Here is an 18,373-nt window from a genome sequence, read left to right on the forward strand (position 1 = left end):
TGAGGATCTCTGAATGATCCAATGTTGACCTAAATAACTAATGATGATAAATACAATCCACCTGTGTGTAATCAAGTCTCCGTATAAATGCACCTGCACTGTGATAGTCTCAGAGGTCCGTTAAAAGCGCAGAGAGCATCATGAAGAACAAGGAACACACCAGGCAGGTCCGAGATAGTGTCGTGAAGAAGTTTAAAGCAGGATTTGGATACAAAAAGATTTCCCAAGCTTTAAACATCCCAAGGAGCACCGTGCAAGCGATAATATTGAAATGGAAGGAGTATCAGACCACTGCAAATCTACCAAGACCTGGCCGTCCCTCTAAACTTTCAGCTCATACAAGGAGAAGACTGATCAGAGATGCAGCCAAGAGGCCAATGATCACTCTGGATGAACTGCAGAGATCTACAGCTGAGGTGGGAGACTCTGTCCATAGGACAACAATCAGTCATATATTGCACAAATCTGGCCTTTATGGAAGAGTGGCAAGAAGAAAGCCATTTCTTAAAGATATCCATAAAAGTGTTGTTTAAAGTTTGCCACAAGCCACCTGGGAGATACACCAAACATGCGGAAGAAGGTGCTCTGGTCAGATGAAACCAAAATTGAACTTTTTGGCAACAATGCAAAATGTTATGTTTGGTGTAAAAGCAACACAGCTCATCACCCTGAACAGACCATCCCCACTGTCAAACATGGTGGTGGCAGCATCATGGTTTGGGCCTGCTTTCCTTCAGCAGGGACAGGGAAGATGGTTAAAATTGATGGGAACCTGAGACCTGAGACTGGGACGGAGATTTGTCTTCCAACAAGACAATGATCCAAAACATAAAGCAAAATCTACAATGGAATGGTTCAAAAATAAACATATCCAGGTGTTAGAATGGCCAAGTCAAAGTCCAGACCTGAATCCAATCGAGAATCTGTGGAAAGAACTGAAAACTGCTGTTCACAAATGCTCTCCATCCAACCTCACTGAGCTCGAGCTGTTTTGCAAGGAGGAATGGGAAAAAATGTCAGACTTACAGCTGTAATCGCAGAAAAAGGTGGCGCTACAAAAGTATTAACTTAAAACTTCTTAAGGATGACGCAGAATACAGTTCCCATGCAGGAACATCACTCAGCGGAATTTCAGAGCGCCACCTATAGTTTTTGATAACTCAAACTTTCATTAAACTACACATTCAAGGTAGTGAATTAAAGCTACACTCGTTGTGAATCTATCCACCAAGTCAGATTTGTAAAATGCTTTTCGGCGAAAGCATGAGAAGCTATTATCTGATAGCATGTACCCCCAAAATACTGCAACGTCACCTAACACGACAGATTTTGCGTTAGCCGGCGCTACCCAAAACGCAGAAATAAAATATAAAACATTCATTACCTTTGACGAGCTTCTTTCTTGGCACTCCTAGATGTCCCATAAACATTTATTTGGGTCTTTTTTCCGATTAAATTGGTCCATATATAGCCTAGATATCGATCTATGAAGACTGTGTAATCAAGGAAAAAACTGATTTTGATAACGCAACGTCATTTTAAAATTAAAAAGTCGATGATTAACTTTCACAAAACACTTCGAAATACTTTTGTAATGCAACTTTAGGTATTAGTAAACGTTAATAATCTATCAAAATGATCACGGGCGATGTATATTCTTCAGCTCCACGTCTTGAAATCATGTCCGGATATTTCTCAACCAAAACATCCTGTCGGGAGACCGGAAGAAATCGGCTCCCTTGTTTCGGTTTGACTAAGAAACAAATCCGAGACAAATGACAAGACTGTTGACATCGTGTGGAAGCTGTAGGTATTGCAACCTCGGCCCCATTTAATGTGGGTCACTTATAACAATTGGTTGAAGTGGCGCATGGATATATTTTCCCATTTTCAGTGATCAGATTTTCCTGCACCTTTCGATGAAACGCACGTTCTGTTATAGTCACAGCCGTGATTTAACCAGTTTTAGAAACGTCTGAGTGTTTTCTATCCACACATACTCATCATATGCATATACTATATTCCTGGCATGAATAGCAGGGCACTGAAATGTTGCGCGATTTTTAACAAAAAGCTGTGAAAATTCGCAGCCTCCCTAACAGGTTTTAAGGGGGCTGAATAATTTTGCACGTCCAATATTTCAGTATTTGATTTGTTAAAAGTTTGAAATATCCAATAAATGTCGTTCCACTTCATGATTGAGTCCCACTTGTTGTTGATTCTTCACAAAAAAATTGTTTTATATCTTTATGTTTGAAGCCTGAAATGTGGCAAAAGGTCGCAAAGTTCAAGGGGGCCGAATACTTTCGCAAGGCACTGTACCTGTAGTATGTACTCAGTCTGTAAGACCTGGCCGGACCACTCCCTGTATGTTGGTTAGTGCGCCAGGTGGTGCTAGTTGTGTAAGTTGTGGGAAGGTAGGAGAAGGGGCTCTTTAACGTTTAATGTCTTTTTGCTTTGGTTCTGTCCAGCCCCTTTTTACCATGTGAAGGAATTAATTCCCTGTTAACAGTAAACGTCCCTCTTTCACTCCACGGGGAGCAGCCAATCAAATTGTGCCAGCTGAGAAGAAGTTGTGAAAAGCTGAGAAGAAGTTGTGCATGGCAGTACAGAAGGACGTCGGCGGGTGAATTCAGATGGAGCCCTTGGAAAGATGATACCCAAAATTATTGTTTTCGGATATAAAGACTACGCTGTGTCAACAAAAAACAGATTGCAACTTGCAAAACATTTTAGAAGAATATTACATACGGATGCGCAACCATTTCCAACTTTGTTCGATATTTGAAGCTGCACAAAGAATGGTAAGCCGTGGCTAATATAGCCCACAGCTATATATTTTATTACTTTACTAGTGTATCATGTAGGCTAATGTAATGTTAAATCAATGAGCCTACACACAGTCAGTCTGTGCGGGAACGTGATCATTGCATAAGATTGAGCTACAACTGGCTAGGCAGTTGGTACCCTAAATCCTGCCGGATGTTACTACCGTTCCTAAAACCATTGACATGTTAGCCTACTGTAACCACACTGTGTGTGTGTGTTTGTTAAGGTTGGGCTATTGTGTACAAGCCCGATTGCGCCCCATTAGCGATAGTCGATCACTTTTGGGGGGGATATTTTTAGAAGCATTCATGATGTGCATAAATGTAATATACTATTACTCTTGTTAAAAATATGAAATGGTATTACATTTGGTGAAGAGCACATTATGACTTGCTTAGGACTCGAAACTTAAGTTTAGGACTTGAGACTTGACTTGATACTTGACGGTCTTGACTTGGGACTTGAGTGCTAAGAGTTGTGACTTACTTTTGATTTGTAAAACAATGACTTGGTCCCACCTCTGGTATTAGTGTTGCTGCTAATGTTTTAGTTTAAAACCATACATTACTAGACCACCATAGCACAGTTACTACTTAACTCAGACACTGGAATGACCTTGCACTTTATCTCTGTTCCATTCCAACTGTCAACCAGCATAACCATTTACCAGGCAGCACATCCAGGAACTACCAACCCAGCATAACCATTTACCAGGCAGCACATCCAGGAACTACCAACCCAGCATAACCATTTACCAGGCAGCACATCCAGGAACTACCAACCCAGCATAACCATTTACCAGGCAGCACATCCAGGAACTACCAACCCAGCATAACCATTTACCAGGCAGCACATCCAGGAACTACCAACCCAGCATAACCATTTACCAGGCAGCACATCCAGGAACTACCAACCCAGCATAACCATTTACCAGGCAGCACATCCAGGAACTACCAACCCAGCATAACCATTTACCAGGCAGCACATCCAGGAACTACCAACCCAGCATAACCATTTACCAGGCAGCACATCCAGGAACTACCAACCCAGCATAACCATTTACCAGGCAGCACATCCAGGAACTACCAACCCAGCATAACCATTTACCAGGCAGCACATCCAGGAACTACCAACCCAGCATAACCATTTACCAGGCAGCACATCCAGGAACTACCAACCCAGCATAACCATTTACCAGGCAGCACATCCAGGAACTACCAACCCAGCATAACCATTTACCAGGCAGCACATCCAGGAACTACCAACCCAGCATAACCATTTACCAGGCAGCACATCCAGGAACTACCAACCCAGCATAACCATTTACCAGGCAGCACATCCAGGAACTACCAACCCAGCATAACCATTTACCAGGCAGCACATCCAGGAACTACCAACCCAGCATAACCATTTACCAGGCAGCACATCCAGGAACTACCAACCCAGCATAACCATTTACCAGGCAGCACATCCAGGAACTACCAGGATTCTTTAGAAAGTAAACAGTTACAGGATGTCTTTCAAGTGCAGATTAAAGCTTTCAGTCAGTAATTGAATTACTGACCGGCAGCAAAACAGTGTGTCTTCAGTAATCCTTCAAGCTGAGCTTTGTAGTGTTAGCTGCCACCATAGGGTGCTGGAGGTATGCACACACACACACTGAAGAGCAGGCTACATTATGATTGAGTGCACGTTGCAAACAGCATATGTTATGTACAGATGAGAGGGTCTGTTTCAGACTGGGAGGTCTGTGTGATATTGTTATGGTTCTTGGCTCTGCTCTGTTGTGAGAGATGACAGTAAACGCACACACAGGGCTACAGCAGGGCCCTCGGCCAGATAACAGCCTCAAGTGACTGGCTATCTACACACACCTGATCTTTAACCACAGTCTGGCTGTTATCAACCTGGAAAGAGGTAATCTGATCAGAGATACAGTTAGAGATAGGAGGGGAATGGGGAGAGAGAGATTGAGAGAGAAGGGTGGAGGGAGCGGGATGGATGGAAAGAGAACGGGATGGATGGAGGGAGGGAAGTAGATGGAGGGTGAGAGGGATAAAGAGAGAAATATGAAGGGTGAGAGGGATACAGAGAGAAATATGGAGGGTGAGAGAAATGGATGGAAGTTGCGAGGGAGGGATAGTTGGAGAGAGAGGTGTCTATACAATACTGTTCAAAAGTTTGGGGTCACTGGCAGCTTCATTAAATAGTACCCGCAAAACACCAGTCTCAGCGTCAACAGTGAAGAGGTGACTCTGGGATGCTGGCCTTCTAGGCAGAGTTCCTCTGTCCAGTCTAAACGTCAACAGTGAAGAGGCGACTCCGGGATGCTGGCCTTCTAGGCAGAGTTCCTCTGTCCAGTCTAAACGTCAACAGTGAAGAGGTGACTCTGGGATGCTGGCCTTCTAGGCAGAGTTCCTCTGTCCAGTCTCAACGTCAACAGTGAAGAGGTGACTCTGGGATGCTGGCCTTCTAGGCAGAGTTCCTCTGTCCAGTCTCAACGTCAACAGTGAAGAGGTGACTCTGGGATGCTGGCCTTCTAGGCAGAGTTCCTCTGTCCAGTCTCAACGTCAACAGTGAAGAGGTGACTCTGGGATGCTGGCCTTCTAGGCAGAGTTCCTCTGTCCAGTCTAAACGTCAACAGTGAAGAGGTGACTCTGGGATGCTGGCCTTCTAGGCAGAGTTCCTCTGTCCAGTCTAAACGTCAACAGTGAAGAGGTGACTCTGGGATGCTGGCCTTCTAGGCAGAGTTCCTCTGTCCAGTCTAAACGTCAACAGTGAAGAGGCGACTCCGGGATGCTGGCCTTCTAGGCAGAGTTCCTCTGTCCAGTCTAAACGTCAACAGTGAAGAGGTGACTATGGGATGCTGGCCTTCTAGGCAGAGTTCCTCTGTCCAGTCTAAACGTCAACAGTGAAGAGGTGACTCTGGGATGCTGGCCTTCTAGGCAGAGTTCCTCTGTCCAGTCTAAACGTCAACAGTGAAGAGGTGACTCTGGGATGCTGGCCTTCTAGGCAGAGTTCCTCTGTCCAGTCTAAACGTCAACAGTGAAGAGGTGACTCTGGGATGCTGGCCTTCTAGGCAGAGTTCCTCTGTCCAGTCTAAACGTCAACAGTGAAGAGGTGACTCTGGGATGCTGGCCATCTAGGCAGAGTTCCTCTGTCCAGTCTCAACGTCAACAGTGAAGAGGTGACTCTGGGATGCTGGCCTTCTAGGCAGAGTTCCTCTGTCCAGTGTCTGTGTTCTTTTGCCCATCTAACTTGTTTCTTTTTTATTGGCCAGTCTGAGATATGGCTTTTTCTTTGCAACTCTACCTGTTGAGGACTTGAGGTGTCTGTTTCTAAAACTAGACACTCGAATGTACTTGTCCTCTTGCTCAGTTCTAAACTTGGGCCTCCAACTCCTCTTTCTATTCTGGTTAGAGACAGTTTGCGCTGTTCTGTGGATGGGAGTCTTTAGTTTCTTGGCAATTTCTCGCACGGAATAGGCATCGTTTCTCAGAACAATAATAGACTGAGTTTCAGAAGAGTTATTTTGTTTCTGGACATTTGAGCCTGTAATCGAACCCACAAATGCTGATGCTCCAGATACTCAATTAGTCTAAACAAGGCCAGTTTTATTTCTTTTTTTAATAAGAACAACAGTTATCAGCAGTGCTAACATAATTGCAAAAGGGTTTTCTAATGATACATTTACCTTTTATAAACTTTGATTAGCTAACACAACGTGACATTGGAACACAGGAGTGATGGTTGCTGATAATGGGCCTCTGTACACCTATGTAGATATTCCATAAAAAATACAATTTACAACATTAACAATGTCTACACTGTATTTCTGATCAATTTGATGCTATTTTAATGGATAAAAAATGTGGTTTTCTTTCAAAAAACAAGACATTTCTACGTGACCGCAAACTTTTGAACGGTAGTGTATGTATGTATCTACAATGCCTTTGGAAAGTATTCAGACCCCTTGACTTTTTCCATATGTGTTGCGTTACAACCTTGTTCTAAAATGGATTAAATCGTTTTTTCCCCTCATATCTTCACACAATACCCCATAATGACAAAGCAAAAACAGATTTAAAATAAATAATAATACTTTTAGGAAATAAATAAAAAACGGAAGTATCACATCTCTCCCTCAATGTGATCAAGACAAAGGAGATGATTGTGGACTACAGAAAAAGGAGGACCGAGCACGTCCCCCCCCCCGATTCTCATCGACAGGGCTGTCGTGGAGCCGATTAAGAGCTTCAAGTTCCATGGTGTCCACATCACCAACAAACTATCATGGTCAAACACACCAAGACAGTCTTGAAGAGGGCAGAACAACACCTTTTCCCCCTCAGGAGACTGAAAAGATTTGGCAAAAAGTTCTACAGCTGCACCAACCAGATTCCTGACTGGTTGCATCACTGCCTGGTATGACAACCGCTCGGCCTCTGACCGCAAGGCACGACAGAGTGTAATGCGTACAGCCCAGTACATCTGGCGCCAAGCTTCCTGCCATCCAGGAGCTCTATACCAGGCTGTGTCAGAGGAAGGCCCTAAAAATTGCCAAGGACTTCAGCCACCCTAGTCAAACACTGTTCTCTCTGCTACCGCACGGCAAGAGGTACCGGAGCCCAAAGTCGAGGTTCGAAAGGACAGCTTCTACCCCATAAGACTGCTTGACAGTTAATTAAATGGCTACCTAGACTATTTGCATTGATCCCACCCATACCCTTGCTACTGTGTTTATTATCCGTGCATAGTCACTTTACCTACATGTACCTATTACTGTACCTGAATTACCTCGACTAACCGGTGACTCCACAATGTGGGCTTGTAATAAGCATTTCACGGTCAGGTCTACACCTGTTGAATTCAGTGCATGGGACAAATAAAATTTGATTTAATTTGGGGAGTTTCTCCTGTACTTCTCTGCTGAACCTCTCAAGGTCTGTCATGTTGGATTGGGGGCTTTGCTGCAAATATATTTTAGGTCTTTCCAGAGATATTCAATCGGTTTCAAATCCGGGCTCTGCATGGGCCACTCCAGGACATTCAGCAACTTGTCCCGAAGCCACTCCTGTGTTGTATTTGCTGAGTGCTTAGGGTCGTTGTCCTGTTGGAATGTGAACCTTCTAAGGTCCAGGGTGCTCAGGAGCTGGTTTTCAATAAAGGATCTCTCTGTGCTTTGCTCCGTTCATCTTTGCCTCGATCCTGACTAGTCTCCCAGTTCCTGCCACTGAAAAACATCCCAACAGCATGATGCTGCCACCACTATGCTTCACCGTAGGGATGGTGCCAGGATTCCTCTAGACGTGATGCTCGGCAGTCAGGCCAAAGAGTTCAATCTTAATTTCATCAGACCAGAGAATATTGTTTCTCATGGTCTGAGTCTTTGGGTGCCTTTTGGCAAACTCCATGCGGGCTGTCATGTGCCTTTTACTGAGGTGTGACTTCCGTTTGGCCACTCTACAATAAAGGCCTGATTGGTGGAGTGCGGCAGAGATAGTTGTCCTTCTGGAAGGTTATTCCATCTCCACAGAGGAACTCCGGAGCTCTGTCAGAGTGACCACAGTTTTATTGGTCATCTCTCTGACCAAGGCCCTTCTCCCCGATTGCTCAGTTTGGCTGTGTGGCCAGCTCTAGGAAGAGTCTTGGTGGTTCAAATCTTCTTCCATTTCAGAATGATGGAGGCCACTGTGTTCTTGGGGAACTTCAATGCTGCAGACATTTTTCTGTACCCTTCCCCAGATCTGTGCCTCGACACCTGTCTCTGAGCTCTATGGACAATTCCTTCGACCTCATGGCTTAGTTTTTGCTCTAACATGCACTGTCAACTGTGGGACCTTATATAGACAGGTGTGCCTTTCCAAATAATGTCCAATAAATTGTAATTAACACAGGTGGACTCCAAGTTGTACAAATATCTCAAGGATGGTCAATGGAAACAGGATGCACCTGAGTTCAATTTTGAGTCTCATAGTAAAGGGTCTGAATACTTAACTAAATAAGGTATTTCTGTTTTTCATTTGTAATAAATTTGCAAGAGAACTAAAAATTGTATGGATGAGCGATGGCCGAGTGACATAGGCAAGGTGCAGTAGATTGTATAAAATACAGTATATACATGTGATATTACTAATGTAAGATATGTTAACAATATTAAAGTGCCATTATTTAAAGTGACTAGTGATTCATTTAAGTGTCCAGTGATTTGGTCTGGATGTAGGCAGCAGCCTCTGAGTTAGTGATGGCTGTTTAGCAGTCTGACGGCCTTGAGATATAATCTGTTTTTCAATCCCTCGGTCCCAACTGATGCACCTGTCCTGACCCTGCCTTCTGGATGATAGCGGTGTGAAAAGGCAGTGGGTGATTATAGTCCCTGATTATATTTTTGGCCTTCCTGTGACATCGGGTGCTGTAGGTGTCATGGAGGTTAGATATTTTGCCCCCGGTGATGCGTTGTGCAGACCGCACCATCCTCTGGATAGCCCTGCGGTTGAGGGCGGTGCGGTTGCTGAACCAGGCTGTGATACAGCCCAACAGGATGCTCTCGATTGTGCATCTATGAAAGTTTGTCAGGGTTTTGGGTGACGAGCCGAATTTCTTCAGCCTCCTGAAGAAGGAGCTGGGATAGACTGGGATAGGGAGCGATTTGAATGTGTCCGTAAACACACCAACCAGCTGGTCTGCGCATGCTCTGAGGACCCGTCTAGAGATGCCTTCCAGGCCAGTAGCTCTCCGAGGGTTAATAAGTTTAAACATTTTAATCATATCAGCCAATGAGAAAGAGAGGGGGAAGGGCACAGTCAATGTTAGTGAGCCGCGAGGTGGCACTGTATTGTGTGTAGATTGCTGAGGAATTTGTTTTCTTTAATCCATTTTAGAATAAGGCTGTAACGTTACACAGGAAATGCATTCTCTGAAGTGATGAATCACACATCACTATCTGGCACTCCGATGGAGAAATCTGGATTTGGCAGATGCAAGGAGATCGCTACCTTCCCCAATACATACTGTCAACTGTGAAGTTTGATGGAGGAGGAATAATGTTCTCGGGTTGTTCTTCATGGTTCAGGTCCCTTAGTCCCAGTGAAGGGACATCTTAACGCGACAGCATACAATGACATTCTTAGACAATTCTGTGCTTCCAGTGTTTTGTCAAAAGTTTGGGGAAGGGGCTTTATTGTTTCAGCATGAACCTCAAGAGTGGTGCAGCAGTCAAAGGCACTGCATTTCAGTGCTAGAGGCATCACTACATGCCCTGGTTCGATTCCAGGCTGTATCACAACCGACCGTGATTGGGATTCCCATTTGGTCCCGTGCACAAACAGAGGTTAATACAGAAATGGTTTGTCGAGATCGGTGTGGAAGAACTTGACTGGCCTGCACAAAGCCCTGACGTCAACCCCATCGAACACCTTTGCGATGAATTGGAACATTGACTGCGAGCCAGACCTTATTGCCCAACATCAGTGCCCAACATCACTGAGGCTGAATGGAAGCAAGTCCCAGCAGCAATGTTACAACATCTAGTGGAAAGCCAGAAGTGTGGAGGCTGTTATAGCAGCAAAGGGACCAACTCCATATTAATGCCCATGATTTTGGAATGAGATGCAAGGTGAGCAGGTGTCCACATACCTTTTGGTCATTTAGTGAGGAGCGAGGGGGAGAGCGAGAACAATATGGGGTGAGAGAGAGATGGAGAGAGATGAGATGAGGATATATATATACAACCCCTCGCACTAGACTACTGACACAACCCCACGCACTAGACTACTGACACAACCCCTCGCACTAGACTACTGACACAACCCCTCACACTAGACTACTGACACAACCCCTCACACTAGACTACTGACACAACCCCTCGCACTAGACTACTGACACAACCCCTCACACTAGACTACTGACACAACCCCTCACACTAGACTACTGACACAACCCCTCACACTAGACTACTGACACAACCCTCACACTAGACTACTGACACAACCCCTCACACTAGACTACTGACACAACCCCTCACACTAGACTACTGACACAACCCCTCACACTAGACTACTGACACAACCCTCACACTAGACTACTGACACAACCCCTGACACAACCCCACGCAATAGACTACTGACACAACCCCACGCAATAGACTACTGACACAATCCCGTACACTAGACCACTAACACAACCCCTCACACTAGACTACTGACACAACCCCTCACACTAGACTACTGACACAACCCTCACACTAGACTACTGACACAACCCCTCACACTAGACTACTGACACAACCCCTCACACTAGACTACTGACACAACCCCTCACACTAGACTACTGACACAACCCTCACATTGGCGCCACAAAAGAGAGAAGATGATGATGTGCAGGTTTGCGAACAAAATGTGAATGAGTTTTTTTACATTGATTAGTGACTGTCAAGGATGCACAGTAATTCCAAAATGTGTGACGTTTTTAGTTCAGGTTATATGTTTGCAATGTGTGAACAATAGGCTAAGATTGTGGGTTTGAATAGTGTGAGGAGACAATATATTTGGTGACAATCACCACATAAGGATCACATTATAGTCTAGCTCTTAAAGTGGCAGTAGCCTTTATTGGGGTGTACAATTTTCAATTACAGCATCATTTATTCTGCAGTTTATTTTATTGCTATTTATTCTGTTTCAAATCAAATGTCCATGTTAATAGTATTTTCTGATTTACAATTATTATGTCTCATATGTTAACTAAATGCAATCTATCAGCTTCCAATATGTACGTTAGGTGTATCTAGCTGCTTGATGATAACATTCTGATGAAATGTCTTGTCCTGTAATGTAAAATGTCTTGTCATGTAAAATGTCTAGTCTTGTCATGTAAAATGTCTTGTCCTGTCATGTAAAATGTCCTGTCATGTAAAATGTCTAGTCTTGTCATGTAAAATGTCTTGTCATGTAAAATGTCCTGTCATGTAAAATGTCCTGTCATGTAAAATGTCTAGTCTTGTCATGTAAAATGTCTTGTCATGTAAAATGTCTTGTCATGTAAAATGTCCTGTCATGTAAATGTCCTGTCATGTAAAATGTCCTGTCATGTAAAATGTCTTGTCATGTAAAATGTCTTGTCATGTAAAATGTCTTGTCCTGTAATGTAAAAATGTCTTGTCTTGTCATGTAAAATGTCTTGTCATGTAAAATGTCTTGTCATGTAAAAATGTCTTGTCATGTAAATGTCTTGTCTTGTCATGTAAAAATGTCCTGTCATGTAAAATGTCTTGTCATGTAAAATGTCTTGTCCTGTCATGTAAAATGTCTTGTCATGTAAAATGTCTTGTCCTGTCATGTAAAACCCAGAGTTGGAATAAAATCGTGGTTCCTTTCTAAACAGAGCAATGTGAATGCAAAGAGGACTCGGTCCACAAGATAGGTGATCTGGCAAAAGAGTTGAGTCCTTCTTCAAAGGCAAGGGCCAATGTGAATACAGAGGAGAACTGAATTCTTCTGCTTTTATTTTCAAACCCAGAGGACCGAGGTTGGTTCCCTTTTAAAGAGGACTGTACTGTATGTGAAAACCTGGGCCCTGGTCAAAAGTAGTGCACTATAGGGAAAAGGATGCCCTTTTGGGACTCAGACTTACTACTTTGTAGTTGAAGTGTATTGAGAAACATGACGGGGCTCTTCTCACTCCGACAGATTTAACACAATTCATGTTTTATCACAATATCAAAAGATCCTCTTAAAGTTAACCTGAGGAGAAGTGTGTGTGTGTGTGTGTGTGTGTGAGTGATTTGTTTTGGAATCACTGCTGTTCTCCAGATGCCTGTTTGATTAGACAACAGCTTCCTGCTGCTTTAGGAGAAACAGCACACACACACACACACACACACACACACACACACACAGTTCTCCTCAGGTTGACTTTAAGAGGACATTATTTGTGTTTTAGCAAATATAGATCTTTCATTAACTGAATAGATCCAGGCGAATGTACAGCGTTGTGTTTTTAGAGCTGTGTGTGTGTGGTACTGTGTGTAGTGTGGGTCTATTGTGTGCTATCTAGCCCGACGTGAGTGGTTGTGTGCGTTTCACTGTGTGTGGTGCATTTGGAAAGTATTCAGACTCATAGACTTGTTCCACATTTTGTTACGTTACAGCCGTATTCTAAAAGGAATTAAATGTTTTTCCCAACCATCGTTATACACACACAACCCATAATGACAATGCAAAAAGAGATTTTCAGAAATGTTTGCTAATGTAAAAGAGAAAAGAAATGAATTATTACATTTACATAAGAATTCAGACCCTTTGCTCTGAACTTGTTGAAGAGCCTTTGGCAGCGATTACAGCCTCGAGCCTCCTTGGGTATTACGGTACAAGCACAGCTATTTTCATCTCTCCAGAGATGTTCTATCGGGTTCAAGTCTGGGCTCTGGATGGGCCCTCAAGGACAATCAGAAACTTGTCCCGAAGCCACTCCTGCGTTGTCTTGGCTGTGTGTTTTAGTGTCAATGTCCTGTTGCAAGGTGAACCTTCACCCCGGTCTGAGATCCTGAGTGCTCTGGAGCAGGTTTTCATCAAGGATCTCTATGTACTTCTATGTCTGACCCCTGCTCAGGGGCGGAGCCAGGGATGTGTCCGAGGTGGCACCCCTGATTGGCCACCCGGGTGCCATCCCAACATGTAATTCGCTACTGGCAGTTTGATGCTGATTGAAATCTCATTTCACCTCTTGTTGAAATAAGCATTTATGTTGACGTCTCGCGGCACATTTTTCAAATCGAGGAAGAGCGAATATTAACGTTGGTTGCGAGATGAAGAAGAACATGCAGAAGAAGAAGAGGGATTCTTTCCACAGCTCCACGAGCTCTTTTAGCGATTGGCGTAAGCATCATATTTAAAGCAAGTTTTAAGGTTTAAAATCAGGTTTAGATTTCCTTAAAGTTAGACCTTGGCCCAATTATCAGACAGTTAATCAGATAAGAGATCAGTTTACAATTTAGCCTAACATTGTTTACATCTGTGCTAGAAATCCACTCACATACAGTGTCGTAAGTTACAGTATGCTAATGTGGGGTAACTAGTAGGCTACAGCTGTCAGTGTTCAGCAAGTTGTCAACATTCAGCCATTTGAAATCCATTAATTCGTACTTGAACTCAAAATGAAGAATTGTTATTATGAATCTGTTAACGTTACTCAAAATTCCAACATTTGCAGATAGCCTGTTTGCTATCGTAAAGGTGTAAGAAATTATAGCTAGCTAAGTTACTTACTGCAGAGTAGGACTAGCCATGATCTACCTAGTAACTTAGGCTGGTAGTTGATTTTAAGGTACAGTTATGATATAATGGGGATTTGTAATTGAGATTGACTAGAATGTGGACCGTTGGATGCTTAGATGTAACCACAGACTGTCTTATTGTTGCATAGGATCAGTTAAACATGGAAAGAAAGGGAGAGATATCAGAATTCTGTTCCAAAAGGACCCAATGGGATGCCAGGCCTATACTTTCAACTACACATTTTAGTTAGCAGTTGTTAGTATCTAATCTTGTGGCTCCCTTATACATTTCCATAGAGAGATGACACATTATTCAACGTGTATTTAAGACATTTCAAGATCCAGAGAAGAGGGTCCTGTACAACCGTTTAGAAACATTTCCCAGAACTCAGCATGGTGCCAGGGAAAGGGTTTTCAATCGCTCCTGGTATAAGGACATTCATGGCTTGAATATTCTGAAAATCAAGATTTGATTTATTGTTTCACCTGCAGGCATGTTTCTCTGCCCAATACACCTGAATCTGCCTTCACATCACAGTCATGTTTCTCTGCCCAATACACCTGAATCTGCCTTCACATCACAGGCATGTTTCTCTGCCCAATACACCTGAATCTGCCTTCACATCACAGGCATGTTTCTCTGCCCAATACACCTGAATCTGCCTTCACATCACAGTCATGTTTCTCTGTTCAATACACCTGAATCTGCCTTCACATCACAGGCATGTTTCTCTGTTCAATACACCTGAATCTGCCTTCACATCACAGTCATGTTTCTCTGTTCAATACACCTGAATGTGCCTTCACATCACAGTCATGTTTCTCTGTTCAATACACCTGAATCTGCCTTCACATCACAGTCATGTTTCTCTGCCCAATACACCTGAATCTGCCTTCACATCACAGTCATGTTTCTCTGTCAATACACCTGAATCTGCCTTCACATCACAGTCATGTTTCTCTGCCCAATACACCTGAATCTGCCTTCACATCACAGTCATGTTTCTCTGCCCAATACACCTGAATCTGCCTTCACATCACAGTCATGTTTCTCTGCCCAATACACCTGAATCTGCCTTCACATCACAGTCATGTTTCTCTGTTCAATACACCTGAATCTGCCTTCACATCACAGTCATGTTTCTCTGCCCAATACACCTGAATCTGCCTTCACATCACAGTCATGTTTCTCTGCCCAATACACCTGAATCTGCCTTCACATCACAGTCATGTTTCTCTGCCCAATACACCTGAATCTGCCTTCACATCACAGTCATGTTTCTCTGCCCAATACACCTGAATCTGCCTTCACATCACAGTCATGTTTCTCTGCCCAATACACCTGAATCTGCCTTCACATCAGTCATGTTTCTCTGCCCAATACACCTGAATCTGCCTTCACATCACAGTCATGTTTCTCTGTTCAATACACCTGAATCTGCCTTCACATCACAGTCATGTTTCTCTGTTCAATACACCTGAATCTGCCTTCACATCACAGTCATGTTTCTCTGTTCAATACACCTGAATCTGCCTTCACATCACAGTCATGTTTCTCTGCCTAATACACCTGAATCTGCCTTCACATCACAGTCAGGTTCGTGTAACTGGAAAAAGGTGCTGTTTAAAGATTCTGGGTTTAAGTTCGTCAAGGCAGAGCATCACATCAATGCTATGTTTGCTTGGAATCAGCATAAAAGGGCTATTGACAGCAACTTACCAATGTTAGATGTCATAAATGAGGACCGGAAAAAGAAAGTGGAGGAAAACTGTATATTACATGAAAACAATTGCAGATGTTCTCCTATTAACTGCCAGTTAAAATATAGCTCAGAGAGGTCATTGAGAGTCTGATGAGCAGAGGTCATTGAGAGTCTGATGAGCAGAGAGGTCATTGAGAGTCTGATGAGCAGAGAGGTCATTGAGAGTCTGATGAGCAGAGAGGTCATTGAGAGTCTGATGAGCAGAGAGGTCATTGAGAGTCTGATGAGCAGAGAGGTCACCGGGAGTCTGATGAGCAGAGAGGTCACCGGGAGTCTGATGAGCAGAGAGGTCACCGGGAGTCTGATGAGCAGAGAGGTCACCGGGAGTCTGATGAGCAGAGAGGTCACCGGGAGTCTGACTCTCACAACAAGGGTCATTTTTTTGACAATCATAGAAGAAATAGCCAAGCATGACCCTCTCATAGAGAAAACGATGAACACGTGGCAATGCTAAATACACAAGCCACCAAATCTAGGAGGAAGTTGTTGAGGGCTGAGATGGTACAAAGTGGAATAATAAGAGAAGTAAAAGAAAGTGAAGTTTTTTTTTGTGTAATTGCAGATGAAACCAAAGATTAAAAAAAAAATACATTTATTTACTTGTGAGTCACTTACAACGGGTCCATCCACAAAAGCTTTTTACACTTTCAGTCAGCTGAAAGCTTAGATGCAGCAGGTCTCACAAAAATGACAATTTGAAATTCCTTGAAAAACACGGTCTGGACAACAGAAATAATCTGGTGGGGCAAGGCTGTGACGGTGCATCTGTCATGAGCAGAAAACATTCTGGTGTGTCTGCACGGATTAAAAAAACAGTGCAAGATTAGCATTTAATGTGCACTGCAATGCAAATAGTTTGAATTTGGTTCTTGCCGATGCTGTAAAATCAGTGCCTGAGGCAGTTCACTGTTTTACTCTCCTGCAGGAGCTTTCTAACTTTGTATCTGGCTCGTACGTTCATCTCAAGTGGCTTGCGGTTCAGAAAGAGCTGTATCCACAGCAGCAGCCCGGGAACTACGGAGACTTACGGATGTAAAGGTGGGCCTGCAGATACATGGCATGCCGTAATCTGAGGGACAGGCTTCCAGCAGTTCTGAGAGTGCTACAGGATATCACACTTAAAAATAGTGGTGATAGATCACTGGAGGCAAGTGGCCTTCTTTCTCAGATTTACAATTCATAGGGCTTTTGGTTACCTTTTTGTAAAGTGCTTAGTGATGCCAAATGTCTTTCTGACATGCTCCAATCAAGCTCTCTTGACCTCCACAAGGGCTGTGGATCTAGTAGGTGCCCTTACAGACACATTGCAGGACTACAGAAGGGAGGGTTACTATGGAGAACTATGGAAAGAGGTTGAAGAGATTGCAGAGCACTGCAAAATACGTCTACAGACAGTGTGTACAAGGCAGCCTAAAACAAGCTTAAGATTTCACGACTCATTGATGATGAGCACTGTAGGACAGCAAAATAGAGACCAAAGTGATGGTGAGAGCTTCCAAAGAGCTATATTTTGTCAAGTGCTTGACAGTCTCACCGCTGAGCTGCAGAGGCGTTTTTCAAAGAAGAATTGGGAGATAAGGCATGGGGTCCAGCCTCTCAACCCAAAGAGCACAACATTCTTCAATGAGGAGCCTCTGTTTGCCTTCGTTCAGACCTTTTGAGTCAGATTTAGAGTACTTCAAACATGAGGTTCATCAAACCAAGCGGCTTCTTGATAGGAGAGAGACAAGTGGAAGGGACAGACCGTCTGCTCTCCTTGACTTTGTTGTGTTTCTTGAACCTTATAAAGAGGTCTTCCATGAGCTATTTCCACTTTGTAAGAAAAAGGTTGTTTCATCAGTGAGCAGTGCTTCTTGCGAGAGAAGTGATTGAAACCCCCGATAGGACAACAATGGTTGATGACAGGTGAAGTCACCTCGGGATTGTCAGTGTTGAGTCAAGGAGGGCAGACTTCTCAGTGTTGAGTCAAGGAGGGCACGCTCCCTCAACATGGAGGAGGTTGTGAAACATTTTGCCAGTTTCACCAGAACCGCAGAATTCTGCTGTTTTTAAATCTACCAGGGATAATTTGTCACATAGGCGGTCCCTCTGCTCACATTGACAACCTGCACTGTCTAGTAGCTTGTACACTGACGTTCTAAAATGTTTAAATCCAAATGATATGTCACACAGATTTAATTTGGCCAATTCCTAAACATTTCTTTGCTATTAGTTAACATAATATATATGAGCATACATGTGATACTGTAAGTTTGTAATATTGATGAGCATAAATGTGATACTGTAAGTTTGTAATATTGATGAGCATAAATGTGATACTGTAAGTTTGTAATATTGATGAGCATAAATGTGATACTGTAAGTTTGTAATATTGATGGGCACCAACATTATTTATGTTTCAAGTCCATTTCTGCTTGACACCTGGTATGTCAAATTGCAGTGTGTTTTTATTGTAAATTTACTTTTTTGTAAATAAACGATGCAATTTATGTAACAAACATATGCATCT

At 43.3% G+C, this 18,373-nt stretch overlaps 1 long non-coding RNA gene and 1 pseudogene across 9 annotated transcripts; one reads left to right on the top strand and one right to left on the bottom strand.

The window, feature by feature from the left end:
• The window catches only part of LOC127913897 (glutamate receptor 3-like), a 267,990-nt pseudogene that overhangs the window by 12,625 nt on the left and 236,992 nt on the right, over window positions 1-18,373 (top strand).
• LOC127913898 (uncharacterized) lies at window positions 14,596-15,694 on the bottom strand. 9 transcript variants are annotated; one of them, XR_008087129.1, is made up of 4 exons: window positions 15,488-15,600; window positions 15,214-15,443; window positions 15,030-15,167; window positions 14,596-14,662 (listed from the first exon to the last, which is right to left on the bottom strand). It is a non-coding gene; the product is annotated as an uncharacterized LOC127913898 (long non-coding RNA). The 9 variants fall into 9 exon arrangements; XR_008087132.1 differs by adding an exon at window positions 14,939-14,984 and having other exon boundaries at window positions 14,615-14,662; window positions 15,030-15,443; XR_008087134.1 differs by lacking the exon at window positions 15,488-15,600 and adding an exon at window positions 15,626-15,694 and having other exon boundaries at window positions 15,030-15,443.

The sequence above is a fragment of the Oncorhynchus keta genome, chromosome 30 (assembly GCF_023373465.1).
Source record: "Oncorhynchus keta strain PuntledgeMale-10-30-2019 chromosome 30, Oket_V2, whole genome shotgun sequence".
NCBI lineage: Eukaryota > Metazoa > Chordata > Actinopteri > Salmoniformes > Salmonidae > Oncorhynchus > Oncorhynchus keta.